The sequence below is a fragment of the Struthio camelus genome, chromosome 9 (genome assembly GCF_040807025.1).
Source record: "Struthio camelus isolate bStrCam1 chromosome 9, bStrCam1.hap1, whole genome shotgun sequence".
In the NCBI taxonomy this organism is placed as follows: domain Eukaryota; kingdom Metazoa; phylum Chordata; class Aves; order Struthioniformes; family Struthionidae; genus Struthio; species Struthio camelus.
The window spans coordinates 25,510,451-25,526,715 of NC_090950.1; the positions used below are offsets into that span (position 1 = coordinate 25,510,451).

Genomic DNA, 16,265 nt, shown 5'->3' on the forward strand with positions numbered 1-16,265 from the left:
TGTCCTGTTATCCAGATAACAAATGTGTCGTAGTCCAGGATTCTCTTTGTTCCCCAGGGATTTAAATGTGAATCAGGAACATGCAAAATTAGTTGCAGCTACAGTTGATTTATTTGTAGAAAAACTTTGTTATGGATAAATATATGAGAAATTAAACAGTTGGCACAGGGCTCCTGGTTTGGGGCAAATCTATGAGGAGGGCTTTGGGGAATTTGTTCTTGGTTTTTTCTTCCAGGTAGCTGTAGAAGGACGTGCTGTAAAAGGTGCTATTAGGACAAGAGTGTGCTCTTGCAAGTTGATGAAAAGTGGTATGATAGTATACCTAGAGGAAAAAAGAGGAGTGATGTTTACTGCGTTTCAGTTCAAGTCACCTTCCAGAGATTTCTGTCTATTCCAAATTAATCTGCTATAAAACTGTAAAAAATATTAGCATCCACCAAAACGTGAGCACGACTATCTCTTGCTGAGGAGAGGCTGTGTTCCTTGGACTCACATTAATCTGTGGAACTGTTTCTGTGTAATTCTCTCTCTCTGTTTCACGTCTGTGTGCAGATCTATCCAAAACAATGAGTCCCACTTCTTTTTCAGCAGGAGACTGGATGCAATTTAGAATGTATTAGCAGGAATTCTCTTGTCAGCTCTCCTTCTCTAGTGAACCTCTGCAGGATGCTCGCTTTCCCTGTGGACAGGGTCAGCTGTCTGGAGAGAGACAAAGGCAGGAGAGCAACGGTGGAGAACCGTTTTCAAGGTAAATCCAGAAACGCAGACCAGAAGAAAACTCAGTAGAATAGTCCGTATTCTTTCAAAATGTAACTCGCCATAGAGACTTTTGACCTTTTCTGAAATCCTTGACGCGGTATAATTTACTAGAGAAATCCTGGATTATATCCTTTTGCAAAAGCTGAAGGAAGGAGGCGTTCCACGTGGGTTGTATTCTGTCTGCTTGTTTTGCCTTGATAGAAAAGGGACTGGAGAGGTCATAGAGCGACCTCTGCTTTTAAGTATATGGCCATATGAAAAACGTACTCCTCTGTCTCAGGGATAAGTGATTTATGTTGTCCTTGAAAAAACTAAGCTAGCAGTCAACAAATAACTTGTTTTGAAACAAATGTTGTTTTGTGTAGAATATCTTATGCTGGTACAGACACCTTTTTCCCATTGATCAGTAAGATGCATTGTTAGAAATGCCTTTTTTCCTTCTGTGGTAACTTTTGCATATGACTACAGTCTAAAATTCAATAGTATGTTATGGTATTATGTTTAGTAGTATGTTTCTAGCAGTGCTAGCAATCAAAGACGGTTATTGGGCAGGAAATAGAATCAGATCCAAGGATTTCTTGTTACCATGTCCTGGAAAGCAGAGTCAGTCCTCCCAGCCTCATTGGTGCACAGAACCTTTAAAATACAGTTGAGTCAGTGTCTGAGTCAACTTTGTACAGATGAATTAACCTAACACAACCCACCCCGGCATAGGCTTCTGTATGGACAAATGGCTGCATCAGGTCATGCTATATGAAAGGCTATTAAAATCTATTATGACTTTCGCAGATACAGTTGTCTATAATGAAGGTTGCGTGTAAGGATTTAATGCAAGAAGGCACACAGCAGGAGTATTGTAACTTAGCAGTGGCTGACACGTCTCTCAAAATTCAAAGTAGGACGTGCTATAAGTATAGCCTCTTGTTTTGCAGCTGACGTTTTGTTAGTGGGTGGCTTACTGCTAATTTGAAGGGGAATAAACTAGAGATCTAATATTAATAACTAATTAATAGATATGCAAGTATTTTAAATGTATTTTTCTGCTTATTTATAGGCATAATATTCATATATGAGGTGTCCTTCTTTGCATATATATATTTAATTCTGGAATTCATGCTTCAGTAGCATTCAGGCACATCAACCATATGTGCCTTTGCAGTCATGAAAGCTAGAATGCAAAGGCAAATTGGTCATATTTCTCAAAATCACTTTCAGATGGTGATGATGATTTCAAGGTATGAAAGTGGCACTTAAGCAAACAGTCTTTTTAAAAAAAAAAAAAAAAAAAAAAGCGCCCTTTTCGTGAACCAAGGCCCAAGAGGAAAGCCAACAGTGCTGCCTACATATTACTTTAATTTATGACTAGTAAATCAGTGTCAGTATAATATGTTTTCCTGCATATGTAGTAAAATAGATGGCAGCTGTTAGGCCTCTTTTGAAAGTGAGTAGCTCATACATGAGTTGAAGAGGACTAAAATAAGAAGAGAAATCCCACAAGAAGCTCCGTTCTTTGAGAGCAGCATGTAACGTGCTTTCAAGTGCACGTGTTGCTGCTTATAGCACGTACATTGCTATACCAAAGAGATGTTATGTTTGGGTTTGCTCTACTGAGTAAACATTTCCATACAGGTTTGTCTCTCTCCTACCTATTCAACTTGCCTCCTGTCTTCTCTCTCCTGCTTATATTCGTCTATAAAATAATGAGCATCTGTGTTGTACTTGTCTTTTTAATAACCCCTTAAATTGGAGTAGGGAGGGGAAATTGTGAGATGCTTAATATTTTGTATGCTTTTGATATTTTTAGATTTATTTTGTCATATTTCCAAACAATTTTAGATGCATTTCACTAAAATTGATGGAGCAGTGCAGCAAGACTATGACTTCTGATTGTAGGGAATGTGTGTGTTGTGTGTGTGCGCGCGTCGGATTTATATCTTGTACCTCTTGTGCTAGTAACCGCTATAGCAAGCGCTCAAATGTTCATTTATGAGTAATAAAAGTTGTTTTCCCACTATGTGTATAGTTTGTTAGTCATTTTGCTAGCTGTTCCCGCAGATTTAAGCTGTGCCCAAGGAAGTGTTTGCTCTTGCTGCATTAGCGTTTTACTGGCAAGTATCTCTAAAGTTCATATGTTAGTGAAAGTATGAGAGAGGCCTTTGACAGCGTTCTAAATCTTTCGCATTAAGACTTTCTCACCCTTTGGTGAAAGTATGAAAAAGCTATCATTAGTGCCAAACTTCTAATGATAAGCAGATGTAGGCTTCTGCTTTTTGGTATGCTTCACATTTGTGGGTAGTGTGCTACAGTGGTTTGCTTATTAGAGGTCATGGTTATTGAAGTACAGTGCAGGACTTTCAGCGTTGGCAGCACTCGTGGCAACTGCCGGAGTCCTTTGAAGAGACAGGAGATCTTCGTGTTTTTCCTCTGTCGCTCATCTCCCAAAAGTTGCGCCTATGCATGTGTTTCCGTATAGCCCATAGAGCTGCAGCTGTTGAAGAAACAGGGAAGGACAGACAGCCTCACCACGCTTGCATGTCCTCTCCGCGGCCTGCTTCTTGCTTCCGTTTTCTTCCAGATATCCCAAGATTTCAATTTCAAGGTTTTGCTTGCTTGCTTGCTTGTTTTTCTGCTCTTATGTACTTTACTGTGCACAGTACAACTCTGGGCAGAGAACCAACGTGCACCGACTTGTGTTACTGACACAGCCAACTTAGCTGGAGAGAAACGTTGTAAGTGTTGCTGAGGGTTCATACCGTTTCAAGAAGTGCTTAAGGTTCAGCTCTTCTCCGTTTGTAAAGGCGGCTGACGGACTTTGTCTGGTCCATAGTGATTTTCTGAGGAGTAACTGACACTGCTAAAGTACTCGCATGCTCAGCTGATGGCAGTTGTATATAAAGGCAGATAACAAGGTACAAATTTAAACTCTGCAGGAAACTTAAAGTGGTTTTCTGTTGTGTAAAGGCAGTTTCAGGTGTGTGTTGTGAGTGACTGACTGTCAGTGGTTTTTTATTATGCAGATTTTGACCCTGAACAGTATTTTTCTGACTCTTCTGTATTACACTGTTTTCAATTCCATTGAAATTGGATTGTGATTGAAGGAATATTATAGGATATGATAATGTCATTGCCTGTTTGAAGCTGAGCGAATGGTCTTTGGGTTTCTAATAATTACTTCTGTTTTGTTTTGGGATGTTTGCTAGAGAAACCAGTACTTTTTAGTATCGTTTTAAAACTAAAAGACGAATTAGGAACATGATATAAGTTTCCATTTTTACAGCCAGTAGCTTACAAAATGTGTGTTGAGTTCAGGGATGCTCTTAGTTGCTTCCTCTATGTATTTTTTTTTCTCTGTCAGCTTCAAAATTGCTGCATGTGCCTGTGCCTAACCTTACATATTGCATATAATCCTATTTGATTTCAATACACTAATCATGAGAATGAGTCGCAAGGTGCACACTTAAAATTTGTTTATAAACTTTGGCAGATTAAGATTCTATAATAAGAGTTTTTAAAATCTCTATTATGTTAATATTTACGAATTTTATCTGCCATTTCAAATGGTAATTTAAACATTTTCTACTTTGCTAAGAAGTGTATCTGAATCAGAGAAATTCTACTTTTCCTTGTAATATTTATTTGCTAGTCTTTTCTATCAAAAATAGCAAACTATATTTGTTGAAGTAGTAATACAGCAAGCCGCAACACTTTATGCATCTTTGACAATTATCCATATGCCAATCCTGGTAACGGAATAAAAGCATTTGGTGAATACCATGCTCTAGGAATATTAATCGATGATTCGTATACAAAGTTTTGTCATTTTAACTGCTACTAATAGCGGCAAAAAATTCTAGGGACTTGGAACGCCCTTAAAAGTTTGTAAGAAAAGGCAATAAATAATCTAATTTCTGGCAAATAAATGAATAAAAAACAGAAGAATTTCTTGTAACCGCCACACCTTCAAGTTTTGAGGAATGAGACTTTTTAATGACTGGATTTTTTTTAATCTTGTTTTTGGTGTATAGATTTGGAATATATTTTTCCATCTGAATGAATTTTTCACCTTTTTCCTTGAGATTTTTAAAAAAAACATTCTATAGAAATCTCAATACGTTCTTGTTCAGTTTTTGCAGGTCTTGATATAAGTTTCATATAGAGACATCGACCTTTCTGAATAGCACCAAAAAGAAATTAGTGTCCTTTTGCAAACAGTCTTTCATCTCAAGTTAAAGGCCTATTGAGTCTGTAAATAAAAAATTAAGTTACTTAACTTTCCACACGCATACTTCTTTTTCAGTGAAATTGATGATTTGGATTACTATTTTTAGGCCTTTACAGTGAAGAAACCAAGAAAGTGATAACATGTGTAGTCAGCTTGTAACAAGATTCCAGTAATTTAAAATTACTGCATGACAAATTAGTTTGTATGGATTTTGACTGTAGTTGCCTGTAATAAGCGGAATTGTTAAGTAATACACAACTGCAGTGTTTCCAAAATAGGAGAAAAATAGACTCTTTTCCTTGTCAAAGCTTCTGTGAAGCAGGACCATGAGCTCTGGTTTTTAGTAAACTAAGGTGGGGAGGGGTATGTGATATATGAATAAATGGTGATCAATGCTGCCTGTTTATATTCACTACCAACCCGAGCCAGGAATTTAACTCGAGTCTCCCAAGATAGTGCAACAGCTATCTTAGTTGTAACTCCATATGACTATTGAGTTGCAGCTCTGAAATCCAAGAATCTGTCTTTCCCTCTAGTAAAGTGTTACTAAAACGCTACCGGAAAAAAAAAAGAAAAACCCTATCTAAATTGTAGAAATCAAGCTGTTCTTTATTATGCCTCCGTATCCTCAGCTATGTTCCGGTTGGAGGTATAAGAACCCCTGCGGCTGCCAAATGACATTTGTACCTACCTTGGTAGTTCCCTATTTCAGTAATATAGGCTTTAATTATAGTATGATATAACCTGCTTTCAGTCTGAATTAGGACCAAATCCCACTATTTTTACATGTCTAATCAAATTAACTCTCAGTTTGGGGTCTGTGCTCCATCCTGGAAGTGTTTTTGACTTTGGCAATTGATGGGCTTCTGGTATAATAGACAGAGTGTAAATATAATACCTCACTATTATGAATATATTGCATTCCACATTGCCCCTAGAACTTATTTGTGTGCACGTCTTCTGCTCCCACCATCACAGAAAGTTCACATGCTTCCTAGGAAAGGGAGTAGTTTTCAGCTTTGGCTCATTTTGAAAGCAACCAAGGCTTATTGCAGGACAAGGTGGCTGTTTGCCTCTTACCTTCTCACACTCCAGGAATGTCAAAGGCGTCCTAGCCTCGAGTCCCTTGTAGTGTTCCAGCTCGTACACTTTTCTCCAGGGAGAGCCTACTGGCAGTAATGTAGTAGGTGTAGCTGGAAAGCCAGAAGTGGCCACTTTGCTTCATTTGTGGTGTGGGTGAACCTCTAATCATGAATGCAAAGGCAGGCACAAGGGACGTCAAAGGCAAGCACAAGGGATGTAGCGGCCTTCTGCTCTGGGAATGGTGATGCTGATAAGGCTGCTGCACTAAGCTAGGTGGTTAGAGATTATGTGCACAAGACTGCAAATGTGGGGGGAAAAGGTTTCTAAGTTTCAAAGTGGCAAAACTGAGGATTTTCAGGAATGAGAACTAAGGTAAGCTTTACAGTGCTTTGAATCAGTTTATGTTGTGTTGGCTGCCTCTTCAGCAAAGAGAGATGCAAGCTCCAGAGATCATTTTTAGTAAGTACGTGAAGCAAAGCCTGTAGCATTTGCAAGACCAGTCATGAAATAATACATGTGGAGAAAACCTTTAAAAAATTAAATGCTTTTGCCTTCCAGTTTGGTTTAAAAAAAAAAAAAAAAACCATCCCCATGTTTGTTTTTTCACGAAGAATACGTGTATAAAACTTGAAGACTTTAAGTCAAATAGTTTGAATTATGACATGGCCAAAGAACTGGACTAACTCTCGGAAAGAGGGAATGAATTTCAGTGTCCTGTCCCTAAAATAGTCTGAACAAGTAACTTAGTGCGAATATATGCAAATAGTGTCCGTGATAAACAGCACACATGCAATCCCATGGAAAAAAGCAACACACACCAGCCCCTTGCAGATATGCTACAAAATAATTTAAAAAGACAGGAGGTGAGGGGAAGCCCATCTTCCATACGCAGAGAATACTGGGTAGTAGGAAATGCAGGGCACTTTGCTTCAGTTCTTTGGTTTTTGGATGTTGTTTATGTAATGTTTGTGAAGAAACTACGAGGCCTGATAAAACTCAAATGCATATCTACTGAATATACGTGCCTGTCAAGGCTAATATAGATGTACCCACTTGCATAGATGTTCCCTTGATGAGCTTTCAGCAGGTACTCAAATACGAAACTTTTCAGACTCCACTGATGGTGCTAACAAATACCCTCTGCCTTGGTAACCTGTGACTTCTTAAATCCTTAAAAGATTGCATTATGGAAATGGCAGCGGGTAAGGAAGGGAAGAAAAGATGTGCGTTCGCTTGGGACTTTGCCTTGAGGTAGTCAAAGCATAGCATTAGTGTTTTACAGATAAAAATCTTAAACTTCATAGTTTCATTTTCAGAACCTGGAATAACTGTTTTCCTAACAAATAATGATTAATGGTATTGTTATACTTAAAGATGTAGTACTTCTGAAGCTTTGCCTGTTGTTCGTAACATTGTAATCCATGTCTGTTTATCATCTACCTGAGGATCTTGATGAAAACGTTAGTAGTTTGGGCTGTAAGCTTACGGGATAAAATTTTCCTGAGGGTTTTTTACGCGAGTAGGGTAACTGACTGCAGGATGTTAAGACTTTTGTGATGATCAGGCTTCTCTGTGTGCGTTTTTCAGCATCTCAGTGAATCGGTGGGACTAGCATATGCCTAAAAAGAGGTGCGTACATATGGTGACGGGTTCTTGCAGCTGAGCTTTGTCAGACGTAGCTACAGGTAAAGCTATTAGACCAAGCTATGTCGTGGTAGTTGGGGAACTGATGTGCGTTTGTGGGGAAATAATCTCCATGAACAGGAGAGGCGGCCAGTGGATGCGGCCAGTGCACCAACTTGTCACCATTGCTAGCAAAAGAGGTGCGACTGCTGCGCTCCAGCTACTTCGGTCCGTCCCTAGGCTGCCCCCTCCTTCCATGCACTGGAACAAGTGTTCAAAGGATCAGGCAGAACATGCAGCGACCTGAACCAGGTTAAAAACCTTTTTTGTTTGTTTGTTTTTTCAACTTGGATAACTTTCCAAATGCAGAAAAGGAGGAGTAGTGGGGTGGGGATGGGGGGGCGAGCAAGAAGCGTGGATCAAGAGAGGGTAGAGCAATTTGCTTTGGTACTTGTGCTAGCTCACTCTACACTAAAGGACTATAGGACTTGGGGAGCTGTGAGATGGGTCTCATCAAGCATTTACCTCTTGTCGTCAAGATTAGGGCTGTAAGCAGTTTTGGTGTCTTGTTCCACGTGATGACTGTTTCTGACTTCTGAAATTACGAGGTCTGCTGTTATCAAGGGAATATGACTTTTAGCATGTTTGCTTTGTGATTATAAGTATTTAGTGAATTGTGATCTTAAACTATGTATGTTGTGATTGTCAGTTTAGCTGATACGGTGTTTGATTATGCTGCTTGTGAGTTTCTGAATTATAACAAAATATTTTAACGATCACCTTTGCAATCAGTGCAATACTACTTGAAAATCAGAGATTTGCTTATGTTTCCTAGAGCAGCTTTAAGAAACTAACTTGAATATTTCTTCCCAAGAGTTTTTCTAAGCCCCTCTCCTGTTAATTCTGTGTTTTTCTTCTGAGCGATGGAAAGAGGAATCTGTGGTGCTCTTCATAGGGGCAAAATGGAAAAATCGAACCTCTCTGTTTTTGTAAACGAACCAACTCTTGCTTTGTTAATGCATTCCTTGAATTTCAGTTTCTCTGCTGGTGACGCTCATATACTGGATGGTCTGTGAAATAGAGGGGTTACAGGGAATAAGTGGTAGCAAGCAGATCAAATTTCTCAGTGTTAACATTCATTTTTATGCAGATGGAGGGAAAGCAGGCCAGAAGTTAAGCTGCGGTCATAAGATAGACTAAAAATAAGGCCTTATTCATGCTTTGAGCTCTCTGAAGACGTAAAATACATGTATTGCTCTAAATTCAAGATACAGGTTTACATTTTTATTTAACGTGAGTTTATACAGAATTCCTTTTCTGTATACACGAGTTTCATCACCTCAGTAGTATTCTTTGTTATAGTCACACTCATCACACAGAGTGAAAATGATGTCAAATATTATTAGCAGGTTGTTTGAGTGGTGAAAAAAGCTGTAAATACCACTTCCTCCTTAAACGTAGGTAATTTCTGCCTCCCTTGAGGCATCATTCAAATTATAAAGTGTGCATCAATACTTTTTATGAAAACGTAATTTACTTTTTTTTGATTAGATATATGAGCTTTAATAGCAAAACAAACAAAACCCGTAGACAGTCATTCAAAAAGATATATGTTATTTGTTTGTTAAAAATCCATTTTTGATTACCAAAAAAAATTGCGTTGACTTAAGAAGTCCTTATTTAGTAGTAGCAAGTATTTCAGTTAGAATTCATGAAAGAGAAGGATCTATAATGAAAATTGTTGCCATAGCTTGGGACTGCTGTGAGCAAAACTATGATTTTGAAAGATTGACTCAGTCTAGTTTGCATAGATAAGTTGCTTTAATTTAGACAGGCAGAAGACACAATTTTTGTTGTATTTCTTTCAGTTAGTGAAAGTAAAAAGGTTGTGGAGGGGGGGGAACATGAAATGGGTAAATACGTACCAGTTCCTTAAGCAAGGAGATATTTTTCTCACCAACGGCTGTAGGACTCCATGCTGGTCCAGGAGCACGCCCTAGTGGCAGGTTGGTCCTGCCTGGCGTTGTCCGGAATGGAACCGTGATACTCCTGTGTATTAACTACAACAGGGAAAAAGAGTGATATTTTTACAGAATCTTTTTAAAAACTACCACATCTGTTTCTGTCCCGGGCCAAGACAAATGCGGTATGTTTGCATTGGACATCATCATGTGTACTAGTAGTCCTGTGATAAAATTATTTGCTCTATAATTCATTTTGAAATGGAGAAGTAATGTATATTTCCTTTTTGAATACAGTTTTAAAATGTATCAATATGTTAAACTGCAGAGAGGCAGATTGCGTGCTTATGGTGCACAAATTTCTTACGGTGTGAGCATTTTGTAAGAGACAGTCAATAAGGTTGCCAGTTTTGCATAAAATGTTGGGGTTTAGGTTCTCTTAATTTTCAGCATCTCTGTTTTTGCATTGAATTTTCTGTTCTTGTCTTCTTCCTGAAGTTGATTCCTTTTCCAACCCTTTTATTCCTTCCCCTTCTCTCCTTTGTCTTTTTCTAAACAAGATTATATAGGTTTGCATTTTGAGTCTTCACGTTCCCTGAAATATCTCTAGATAGGCATCTTCTGGGAAAGAAAACTAAAAGACTCACTGTATTACTACAAAGCAATCCACAGCAGCACTGCAACAGCTTGAAGATTGAATATAGTAAGGGAAATTGTACCCTGTGGTTACAGGTGGTCATCCTGTGATCTGATTAATTTTATCACATCATTCAGTAGGAAAATAATGACATTTAAATGTGAAATTTTATGTCACTCACTTCACATTAAAAAAAAAAACAAAAAAACTATCACTGTAGGCCGTGTGGACATCTTTGCAGGACATAGTCATTAGCCATGCAATAATTTTTATTATATTTATTAATTTGAAACCTGGTAAAATTGTTTCCAGAATATATATAATTTGGGGGATTCTCTGATCACGTTATCAGATGCAAGTAACTGCCCAAGTAGCTAGCTGTTGGGGTCTGTTTGAAAGACTACTTTGATGCTTAGTCATTCTGAAAAGACCTGTTAAGCTGGACCCTTCATTTAGTTCTTGCTGTGCGCCCTCTCAGCCCTCCCCATCCCGTGGCAAATCAGTTAACTGTAAACAGATTTCCTGTTGTTGTTGTAAGGGAGGCTAATAGAATGATGAATTTCTACTGTTGTGTGTATACTGTGCTTTTATGTGTGCTCTATGGGGAATTGGAGAGAGGAAAGGAATTCCTCTTAAACTGGCTTCTGTTCAGGATGTGGTAGTGCGCTGCTTTCCTTTAAGGCCTCCTTGTTCTCTCTCCTATTTGCCTTTGTTTGTTGGATAATGTTTATTAGTTACTTGCAGCGGTTTGCTCTGAACGAAAAATACTTAATGCATATACAAAATACAAGAAGTTAAAAGCATGTGAACACTAAAACTTATCGCTCCTTCTTGTTAGTTTAGCCAGCAGGTTCAGCATCCCCTTTAAATGCTCTTTTGCACTATCGTTCATCTTGGAGTTAAAATGTCATAACTTTTTGAAACTTCTGATTTTTTTTTTTTTTCCTTAATTCAATTTTAGTCAAACAGTTCATGCATTCTGTTAGGGTCATGGAAAATGATCAAAGCAGTGCATAATAGCCTAGCACAGAATTAAACTTACGTTAATTTAGGGTCAGGACCTTTTCATTTCTTCTGTGAGCTACTGTCTGTAAGTGTTGTTACAGAGGAGGACTAGGATACTTCTCAAGTCCAGGGTGGTGATACTGGAGCTTTTTTTCTCAGAAATGGCAGGAATGATAACAAATAAGCTGAATTTTTCTATCAGGAAGCTGATGATCTCCTTATTCCAAATGATACTCGTTGTTTACTTCTCATTTCTCTAGGTCATAATATTTATATCCTCTCACGCTGAAGGTGAGAACCCATCAAAGCGTAAAAACAAATGCTGCAGTGGTCGTACGGATTGAGGAGGGTAGCGCCGTCAGAGTACCTGGCGTTCCTCGCTTCTCTAGTCTCTGGCTCTTTCCATATTTGCAAAGATTCTTGTCCATACATCGCAGTCTGAACTATAGGAAATTGTGCAGAAAGGAGATCCTGGCTTCTTTCATCTCTTTAGGAAGTACTAAGCCAGTGCAATTTATCTAGTCATTAATTTGGATTAAGACACATTTATCTGAATCTCTTGGGAATTTAAATAAGAAAAATGATCACTGACCATATTCTGTAATTTCTCAATCAAAGCAGAACATTTTTTAAAGACTTGTTCAACTTAGTAATGGACTCAATAATTACGGGTTTCTTAGAGGTCAATGGTGAATATTTTTAAGATGATAGAAGGTCTTAACTGCTACATGCTGTCCTAGGTCCGTGTTGCCTTTCGTATTTTGAGTCCTTGTTTTAAGGAGGTCTTTGGGAAGTTTGTGTTATCTATAATATCTTTCATGCGTCTTTCTGGCTGGAGTTCAGCCTTTAGAAAGCAGTTTGCTCTTTCCCTGATCCCTTTCCATATGGGGTAGGGTTGTCTGTTGTACTATTAAGTCCTGCTTCAAACAGCATTTTTTTGATACATGGATGCTTTTTGTTGCTGTGCCCAATCGAGCGGTGATCCTGCTCTCTTACCTTCCAACCTTTTCTCCCAAATCCGTTAATTTATATGAACTTACTCTCTAATGAATTCATCTCTAATGAACGTCTGTGATAGGAATCACTACATCGTGCAGATGTTCTCATCACAGGTATATAATGTACTTAACTTCTACAGAGTATTTAAATTCTGAAGTCATGCGCAAATTAGCTCCACAAGGATATTTTAAGTCTTCGTTCATATGATATGATCTTTAAAATATCCTTAGGGTACCTTAGTTTGTTGGTGTTAAATTCGAATCCAAAAAGGCCAAGTGTGAAAAACACTGGGCAGTTTGATCATAGCCTTGTGTTTCCTATTTCTTATCCTACTGTCGAGTCATTTTAGCCGAATACTTTAGCTAACACTAACGTAAGCTACCATATCAACACTTAGGCATTTGCAAATTTTAATCTAGATACTCATAAAGTACTCTTTAGTCAATATGAGAGCAGCCAAAAAGAACAGAAAATTCCATTAAAACTAACGTTCTATTCTGTTCTAGTGTTTTATTTTTAGCTAAGAAAAAGGAGAAGAGAATAGGCTTGAAACTGTGCCTGTAAAGTTGCTTTAATATCTAAAGATGATCTTTAATTTTTGTTCGTTTGTTTTATAATATAAACATATATTGTGGTCAGTAGGAACTAAATGTTGCTTTGATACTTTCAGTAAAAAGACTGGTAGAAGAATAGCTATCTCATCCTTTCTTCATCCTTTAAAACAAATATTGATAGAAACTATCATAATATGGTTTGTGTTACAGGTGGTGTAATACCAAAGGCTGTACTGCTGCCACATCACAATTTTGTGGGGTTTCAGAGAGTAGTTCTGGTAAGGACACTCAATGATTTTTCTATTTATTTGTCACGAGAGTGGACCGATACTTTCGTTACAATTCAATATTGGTAATTACAATTATATGCATTTATATTTTTGGTTAGGTATCAGCTTTTGCAGTCCACTGAATCTTTACATTAAGTGTTCTTTTATTAAATGGTCTTTAACAGCTCTTTGTGGAGCTGTTATTGTCTAATGTGTAAATCCATATTCATTTCATTGAGAGCTGTTATGATAGAACACATCAATTCGCAGCATGGAAACGTTAATAAATAGACCTTTTGACAAAACCGCTTGCAAAAACTGTATTGTCTCCTTGATGTGTGGAAACATTATTGCATTAGTGTGTATTAGCTTTTAACAAAGGTGCAAAAGTTATTGTGCTTTGATTATAGTATGTTTTATTTCAAGTACTAAAATCTTGGCTTCCTAAAGGAAAAAAGGAGTATGTGGTTGAGAGAGCAAATATCCAGACCATGTACTATTACCAGTCCGTGCTTAAGTTAGTGTGCAGTCATGGTTTTGCAATTGTTTTTAAGTTGTCTTAAAATATATATAACTGCAGTCCCTCTGTCCCTTCGCTTGGCTTCACATACTTTCCTTTAACATGTTCTCCTATCTTTAGGCTGCTCTCTTCTATATGGCTAGAGTTACAAGGGAGATGAGATTGCTTTGCCTTTCTAATAAAGGGAAAATTCATCCTGAACTATTCTGCTAACAGCCGGGCTTGCGTATTGTGCTAGAGCACAACTGAGTATTTGTTCTTTCGGCAGTAGGTAACTGATACTGCCTGTGTGTCTGTAGAATTTTTAATCCATACTGTGATTTAACCAATGTGACTGTAGCAGATTTTTTTTATTTTTACTTTTTACCTGCTCTCCTCACAACCCTTTACAGTTTTTAGCAAGCTCTGGTTGTGGACTACGTTAGGTCTATAGAGGGCACTCAAAGACAGAGGAAGTTTATTTTAAAAGCCCTTATTGTGAAAGCAGCCCCCCAGAACATAGAAGAGGACAGTGCTAACTGTTCTTTATGGCCTTGCTCCTGCAAGGTGCTGTTTTGCTGGCTCTGCTCCAACAAATCACTTAAGCAATTGAAGTCAATGGAACTATAATATGTTTAAATATTCTTACGGATTGATCCCTATCTCTCTATATGTTCACAAGTCTTCTCTCTAAAAACAAGATAGGATGCACAACAATTTCGTAATGGGGTTCTGTAGTTAACCTAAGAAACGGGTAGTAGGTCTTGCTGTGTTGGAGATGGGAGGTTTTTGTCTTTTGAAGGCTCTGGAGGCTGATAATTCAGGGCTGCAGAAAGGATGCTGTTTGAAGGTACAGGTTAATTGATGTAAAGATTGAATCCATTTTTCCTTTTGTCACTGCATTAGATTGGCCCTTCTAAAATACTTGGGCATGGTGCTGTTCACACTGTCTATTTTCCCGCTGTGTGGATAGATTACACCTAAGCGTGCACAAGTAATGCATGTAGACATGCATTAGGATTTCTAAATTTTGGAGCGTATAGAAGACATACTTACACATTTATAGGAGCGAAATGGCATTGTGAGGTTTTGAGCAACATTAGTCAAGAATATTAAAAGGCCATTTTGCAAAGTAAAGACGTCACAACTTTCTAAATATTGTAAGAAAAGAAATGATGGGAGCTCTTTGGAGTCTAAGAAATACTGAGAATTTTTCAAAATGTTGTGAGCAATTTGTGCAGTACTTATTAAAGTATAATGTGATCTGAGGAAGTCATGGACTTCTTCCTCTCTATCACAGTTAACTCACTATTTCACAATCCCTCATTTTCAAGTAATGCTCCTGTTGCTGGGAACGGGTGAGCAGACGTTCTCATGCGTAATATTTGTGATTGCTGTGCTTCGGGGTAAGATAACCTCGCATGGGGGGGTTTGTTGTTGTTTTCTGTTTTTTGTTTAATTTTTAAATAATTACTTTTTATTTTTTGAAGGCTGTCCTGCCTAGTTTGGCAGCCTTAGAGACAGAGAAGCTGAACTGTCAGAGATAGTTACTGTAATAGAGCAGAGGTCATTTGTGGGGCATTTTGAAGGCATCTTTGCTGCGGCTGCCTATGTAATAGTAGCTTGTAGATATAAGACGTGGTGTATTTCTATCTCTGCTGCTGTTTAGCTTTAGTAGGCCAAAATGTTTTCCCTACACAAAGTATGAAACTATGACCATGTTTCTAACTGCGGCAGTAGAGGAGATTTTTAAATTAAAAATAGTGCCTTTTAATGTAGAGGGAATTCTTACCAGACAGAGGATGTCTCTTTAGGTTTTGAATAGTTTGCTTCATAGGGGATTAATCTAAAAATTTCTCAGAAATGAGAACAGGTGTCTGATGTTGGCCTAAGCAATCGGAAAGAAGAAGCAGTGTCCTGGTTTTTCTCTTCTTTCTGCTAAGAAAGATCCTTTATGACTTTTAATCCATTTTATCAATAAATTAGACTCTCCTGCTTCTACTGTAGCAAGCTACCAACTTTAAACGTTAAGTATGTGTGTGTGTGTACATGGGCATACGCGCAAGCATTTGTATACAACTTTGAAGAGTGCTTCCTTCAGGAGAAAAACACTTTGCTTACAGCAGACTACTTTGGTTTAATGTTGTTTTGTATCCTTATGTGCTGTACAGAAAAGTAATAATGGCTCTTTAAAACCTCTGTTAACGTTTTGTTGGAACTCATTACCTGTCCTTTAAGTGGGTTCAGATTCCTTTTATTAGTCAAGGACCCTCTTTGCAGTGTCAAATTAGCAGGAAGATTATTTGGAACATTTTTTTTAAATGTTCTAAGAACAACAATGCAATTGCTTCTACAGATACAGGTGACCTTACAAAGTGTAGGAGCCATCTGGGACTGTGTTGTGGCGGGCATATTCATGAGATCTTTGAGAAATTTTCCTTTATGATAGCATAGATAGGTCTCTAGATTTAAAAACCAAGAAAGTAGCAGAAGGTAGCATTCATCCACAGTTGTCCTTAGTCTAGAATAATTTGAATCAGGTAAAATATTCTGCTTTAAAAGAACAAGGAGAGAAGCTTGGGTTTTTTACAGGGTATTTTATAAAATAAACAACTGCTCTTGATGATTCAGATGTTGGAACAACTCCTTGCAGA

General features: G+C 37.9%; 1 protein-coding gene across 14 annotated transcripts in view; it reads left to right on the forward strand.

Moving 5' to 3' along the window:
- The window catches only part of TBL1XR1 (TBL1X/Y related 1), a 124,379-nt gene that overhangs the window by 68,319 nt on the left and 39,795 nt on the right, over window positions 1-16,265 (forward strand). For 6 of the 14 annotated variants that reach the window (XM_068953936.1, XM_068953938.1, XM_068953929.1 and 3 more), the window contains exon 3: window positions 13,054-13,121. The exons of 5 other annotated variants lie outside the window; for them this stretch is intronic. The gene's annotated coding sequence lies outside the window, so the exon portion shown is untranslated. Of the gene's footprint in view, window positions 1-588; window positions 749-13,053; window positions 13,122-16,265 lie in introns of those variants that run through there. 3 more of the 14 variants (XM_068953937.1, XM_068953939.1, XM_009673777.2) reach the window with 3 other exon arrangements.